Here is a 6,567-nt window from a genome sequence, read left to right as displayed (position 1 = left end):
GGGGGGGGAAGGGGGGGACATGCCCTCCCTCCCTGTTCTTCACACCGACCAAGCAGCTCAACACGTCCCACATCACCCCAATGGCAACAGCAGCCTGGCTGCTTCCCTTCCCCACCGTCTCTTTATCGAGAGGGGTAGCAGGTGAGGCAGGGGAGAAGTGAGACGCGTGGAGCGAGATGTGGCTCCCCTTGCTGTCTCTTCTTTCCCCCCCTCCCCTCACCGGGCATGGCAGGGCTCCTTCCCCTTGCTTAGACACCCACCCCCTTTAGGGATACAATTTGGAGGTGGCAGGTGGGGCGGGCAAGAAGCGGGACACAGGCCTTACCTTTCAAGCTCCATCGCTTTCCTTGCCATTGTGTCCAGGGAAATGCGCTGTAAAAGAAAACCTTCTCACGAGTTCGAGAAGTTTGATTGAACTCGCGAGAAGGCTTTCTTTTACAGCATGTTTCTGTTGTGTCTCGCCCAATCTCACCACAGCCGGGGCCTTCTTATCTGCTTCCGAACACGGAAGAATGTTCTAGTATGCCTCCCGGCCCCAGCCCTGGCTCCATGCCCAGACAGGCTGAAGAGGAGGAAATATCTCCAGCCCCCAGCTCTGGCTCCATGCCCAGGCAAACGGAGCAACTAGACCCCTCCCCCTCCTCCACAGCATGTGAGCCTGAGGGAAGTCAATTGCCAACAGCTGCTGACTGGAGTGACCCTCGCGTCAGAAGACTTGATAGGCGGAGGCAACAGAAGGAAGGGAGGGGCAGGCCTGGATAAGTGCTGAGTCATGGAGCCACACCCCCATGGCCTATATAAAGGATCTGTTTTCTGGCATTCTCTGAGTCAGGCAAAGTCTAAACATATCTTGCTGAAGTCACTTTCTGGTCTCCTGCCTGCCCTGAGGACTTTGCTAGGACTTTGGCAGAGCTGCAGAGGCACGCCTGATTCGGATTTCCCTGACCCGGCCATCAGTGGAGGAGTGGGACACGACAGTTTCCCTGGACACAACGGCGAGGAACATGATGGAGCTGGAAAAGTAAGACACGCATCCTACTTCTCACCACCTTACCTGCCACCCCCAAATTGCATCCCAAATGGAGGAGGGTAACTAAGCAAGGGGCAGGAGCCCTGTCATGCCCGGCAAACGGGAGAAAAGAAACAGCAAGGGGAGCCACATCTCGCTTCACGCGTCTCACTTCTTCCCCCGCCCCACCTGCCACCCCTCTTGATAAAGGGACGGTGGGGAAGGGAAGCAGCTGTTGCCATTAGGGTGGGGTGTGACGTGTTGGGCTGCTCAGACGGTGTGAAGAACAGGGAGGGGAGGCAACGGCATGCTCGCCGTCTCCTGCACCCCCAAAATAATAAGATCCCCCTATTATAAGGCCAAGCCCATATTTGGGGGGTTAAAAAAAAATAAGACCCTGTCTTATTTTCGGGAAAACACGATATTACAAAGTAGTTGCTTAAGTTCAGTACAGACTGCAGAAAAGCAGTGTTTCATCTGTGCCAGTGACTAAGTACTAAGAAATACTGAGCAATTTGGTAGGGAAAAGAGGGAAATGGTGAAAATCTCACTTATCAAATAAGATCTAAGACACTAAGGCATATTCTGCCATCTGGTGGTGAAATATATAAATATAAGCACTTGTTACTGTGTGTTTTTGTTCCATTATAGCATGTCTAAGTCTGGGTTTTTAAATTGTTTAAAATATTTATACCTTACCCAGCTTCCATGAATTCTAGACACTTTTCCATTATTAAGGGAGGCCATACAATCTACTGGTAACTTGAGCTTTACTTACCACATGATGTGAATGTAAACAATTGTATTTTGTATATGTTTATGGTACTTTTCATTATCAATATCAACTGGGGCCATATAATTTATTGGTGCATGGTGTAGTTTGGGCTTTGCTTAGCACATGTTGTAAATTCAAACAACTGTGTTTTGTACACAATGTTTATGATTTAGCACAGACTGCTAAACTGACCACTGTCTAGAGTTGAAGATGATGACAAATATCCAAATGTCTCTACTGATATTCTATTTCAACGAAGTTTATCGAGAACTATTGGATAGCATGAATTGTATCACATTTGACTGTAGGAAGATGACAGTATTTTTATGTTGGAAAACTTACCTATTAGGAAAAAAAGAACTTTCAAGCCCTTTCTTCAGCATGCCAAGCTACTCAGAAAACAAAACAAAAGTTTTGAATCTCTACAGCCTTAGACAAGGTCCAATTTACATTATGGCCTGGTAGTCAAAAACATTTGACTATAGTTACGGTACTAGATACACATGGAAATGCAACTTTTTCTTCAGCAAAGAAAATGTTAGGATAACTCAGATGTGGATAACTCAGTCTACACAAAGATGGCATTATGTCAGGTTCTTTCAAACTGTGAAGCATACCTCTCTTGGAAGGTGTAGATAAGAGTCCAAGGGAGGTGTGAAGAATTTTTTGGCTACACATTTGCAATAAACCCACCTTTTTAAAAGCTTAATTATAGTGTTTTCATTGTTCTTCTGGGTATGTTGGAAGGAAAATCCACCTGATTTGATTCCAAGCTGAGAGAAAGATGCTAGAAATAACATAGAGACTGATTGGAAAGTGTTGTGTATTCTGCCACGCAAGGACATAGCAACTCAGAAACGTCTCCCATTGGCTGAGGCGTGATAGCTCTGCTGGAGGGAAAATTAAGTGCGTGCTATTGGTCAGCCTGTTTGACAGCTGCTATATAAATAGCAGCCTGCCTGTTTGTGGCCTGTTGGCAGTTCCAATCAGATGTTTGCTTATTAGTTGTTCCTGATTAAATGTGTTAGCCTTCAGCCATCTGTGCCTCAGTCTATACACCCCCTTTGTCCTACCAGAAAGAACAATTGGCGATGAAGGTGGGATTCCTAGGGTTCCTTATAGACGCTAAGGGCATTCACCCCACCCCATCTAAGGTGGAGGCTATTAAAAATGCACCTGCCCCTATGAGCAAAACCAAGCTGCAGGCCTTCCTAGATCTGCTTAACTTTTATAGTATCTTCCTGCCACATAAGGCTTCACTGGCAGAGCCTCTTCACAGACAGCAAGACACCCTGGGTCTGGGGAAGAGCTCAGGCCACTGGTTTTACAACAGTAAAAGACATCCTTACTTCAGAGGTTGTGCTTGTCCAATACAACAACCATCTTCCCCTCTGTTCTGTCTCCTTCCCCACCTCAGAGTAACAAGCTGGCCTTCAACCATTGGATTCACGGCTCTTATCAGTTCTGGCAGAGAAATCGCAGCTGCCTGCCAAAGTTCAAACAAATGACTCACAAAGTAAGACTTTCAGCTCTCTTTGAAACGGTTCTGCTAATTTTTGCTTCCCGTGGAATGAGAGCAGTCCCAAAGCTCCTTATACTATATATCCTGTGGGGTGGGGCTCCTGCCCCACCCTTCCCTTTGATGACACCGCCTCCCTAATCTTCTGAAGCGCGGGTCAGTCCAAGCTTGATGATGATGATGATGATGATGATGATGATGATGATGATGATGATGATGATGATGGTCAGCTGGGTCTGAAGGCGTAGCCTGAGGAAGGGAGGAATCACGGGATGATGGCCTCATTACGTCCTCCAACTGGTCTGGTTCTGGCTCCTGGAGCCGGGCCAAAGGAATCGGTGCTCCTGAGGTAAGCCTTACCAATCCTTTCCCCTCACTCTCAGAGTCACTTTCAGGCATGGGGCCAGGTTCGGGGGCTGGAGTCACAACACCCTCACTCTGGTTTGCGATGCTTCTCCATATATCATTGGGGTTGTTCTGAGCCACCAGTTGCCAAATGGAGCTGAAGCACCAATTGCTTACTTCTCCAGAACACTTTCCTCTGCAGAAAGAAATTATAGCCAATTGGATAAAGAAGCTTTGGCAGCAGTCACTGCCGTTAAATGGTTCCATGATGACGTTTATGGCTGTTCCTTCCAGCTAGTGACGGATCACAAGCTGCTCCTGGGATTATTATCCGGCGACAGGCAGACTCCCCAGATCATTTCCCCATGAATGTCCAGATGGTCTGTGTTCCTGGCTGCTTATAATTAATCACCTTACATATCGCCCAGGGAATGAGCTCTCCAATGCTGACGGCCTTAGCCGTTGCCCTCTTCCCATAGCAGCAATCCAGGACCCTGCCCCAGTGTCATCTGTTTTCCTCCTCAGTGACTTGCAAATTCCAATCACAGCAATCGACATAGCGAAATTTTCCCTAAGGGATCCAACACTCGCACAAGTGTTGGATTGGGTATGCAGAGTTCCTGCCATACAAGACCAGAGAGCATGAGCTGTCTGTCCTAAAAGGCTGTTTGCTATGGGGAAGCAGGATAGTGGTCCCGCCAAAATTACAAACACCCATCTTGGAATGTTTACATGAAGGTCATCCTGGCATAGCCAGTATGAAGGCCTTAGGGCACAGCTATGTGTGGTGGCCTAAATTGGACCGCTCCATCTCTGACTGGGTAGGGGGATGCCAGAGTTGCCAGCAGCCTCGTCCTGCACCCCCCAAAGCCCTCTCCAGGGAATGGGAGACCCCTAGAGGCCCATGGTCTAGGATCCATATAGATCTGGCTGGACCATTCCAGGGACAAACCATTTTAATAGCAATTGATGCCTATTCAAAATGGGTCAAGATAGCTCTCATGGCATCAACCATTTCTGAAGCTGTTAACAAGGTTCTTTGCAGATGGTTTGCCTCCCATGGCCTGCCCGACCTGGTGGTTTCTGATAATGGGCCTCAGTTCACCTCACCTGCATTCCAGGTGTTCCTGGCTGAGTGGGCATCCGGCATGCATTGGTTGCCCCATTTCATCCAGCCAGTAACGGACTGGCTAAAAGGGCAATCCGAGCAGCTAAAGATGTCCTGGCCAGGCTGGGTCCGGCCAACTGGCAGGAGAAGGTCACAAAATATCTCCTGGCACAGCACTCCACCCCTTGCCCCACAACTAACCGCAGCTCTGCAGAACTCCTCATGGGCGGCCGGCTCCGAACGACCGTGGACAGGCTGCACCCAAACTATGCATCAGACACCCCCCTGGACTCTACTAGCATGGTCCGAACTTTTAATACAGGGGACCTAGTATATGCTCGGAACTATGGGGGAGAACCGCGTTGGTTGCCGGGTCGAGTCATCGTATTAACAGGACCCTGTTCTTATAGAGTCGAGCTAGAAGACACACGGAATTGGCGGCACCATATCAACCAGCTTGGTGGTAGACTGTTCACCTCCACCCCCATGCAGGACACTGTTTGCCCTGGCCTAGCTGCAATGCCAAACTACTCCTCCACACCAAGCTCTCCAGACATCGCGTCCTGTCCGACCATCCCAACACCCAAAGTACCTGGGGAAACTGGTCTTTGTCCATTGGCCGAGCTTTCCACCAGACCAGAGACCTCAACACCGACAGTTTCCAAGGTTCCTGAACAACCATCACTGCCTTCTCCTGTAAGCGCTCCTGAACTATGCCGTTCTGAGAGAAGTCGCAGGCGCCCAGCGTATTTGAACACATGCGCCATCCTAGGGGGGAGGAGTGTTGCATGTTCTGCCACGCCAGGACATAGCAACTCAGAAATGTCTCCCATTAGCTGAGGCATGATAGCTCTGCTGGAGGGAAAATTAGGCGCACGCTATTGGTCAGCCCGTTTGACAGCTGCTGTATAAATAGCAGCCTGCCTGTTTGTGGCCTGTTGCCAGTTTCCTTGTTAATGGTTCCTGATTAAACGTGTTAGCTTCAGCTGTCTATGCCTCTGTCTATACACCCCCTTTGTCCTCCTGGACAGAACAGAAAGAAAGATTCTGTTTATTGGTGAACAGAACCAAAAGGTTTGTGGTTCTGAGGCAGCTGACCAATTAGCTAAATGAGTGCCAGATTTTTGTACAGGTCCTGAAATGCTGCTGGGAGGAGGGGGTTGTGCAATGTCTAAAATGCCCTTAGGAAATTGTGCAATGTAATGAGTTCTATGTCTTCTGCTAAATAGTAGTGGGATTTAAAACTCCCAAATTTGATACTCACAACTCGAAGTTTGATTAACAAAATTGAAGATTTAGTGGAGAAAAACATGAAAATAAAAAGAAAACCGATTGCAAGCGCGGCCTCTTAGACTCTTCCCAAATGGGTTGAGTTCAAAGAGTGCAAAAAGCAGTTTTCAAGCTATACATTTTATACACCTTCACAATGCATGCCACACCCAAGAAGCCCTCCCAACTCCCCCTTCTTCTCTTAAGTCATCCCTTAAGTTTTTTATACTTTAAAGGATCATCTTGACAATTTCCATTGATCCACTAATATTTTATTTATTTGTAATTTTCACCTTGGGCCAATGTTCCTGTCTCCCTGTTGGAAGAAATATCCATCTGGGTTCCGTTCCAAGTGGGGACAAAGACACTGGAAACATGGAGGCTGCTTGGAAAGATGGTTTAATGGTGGTCAGGATCACATGGCTTGAGTTCCTGAACAGAAAAGGGCTGAGATCCTGTGTGCTCCCTGGCTTTATGCTTTTTCTGAGCTTTGAACTTTCTGGGGCACAAGAAGAGTACCCTGATTGGCTGTCAGACTCCCA

This window comes from Ahaetulla prasina, chromosome 4 (genome assembly GCF_028640845.1).
Source record: "Ahaetulla prasina isolate Xishuangbanna chromosome 4, ASM2864084v1, whole genome shotgun sequence".
Taxonomy (NCBI): Eukaryota; Metazoa; Chordata; class Lepidosauria; order Squamata; family Colubridae; genus Ahaetulla; species Ahaetulla prasina.
Note: the sequence above shows the minus strand (reverse complement) of the source record.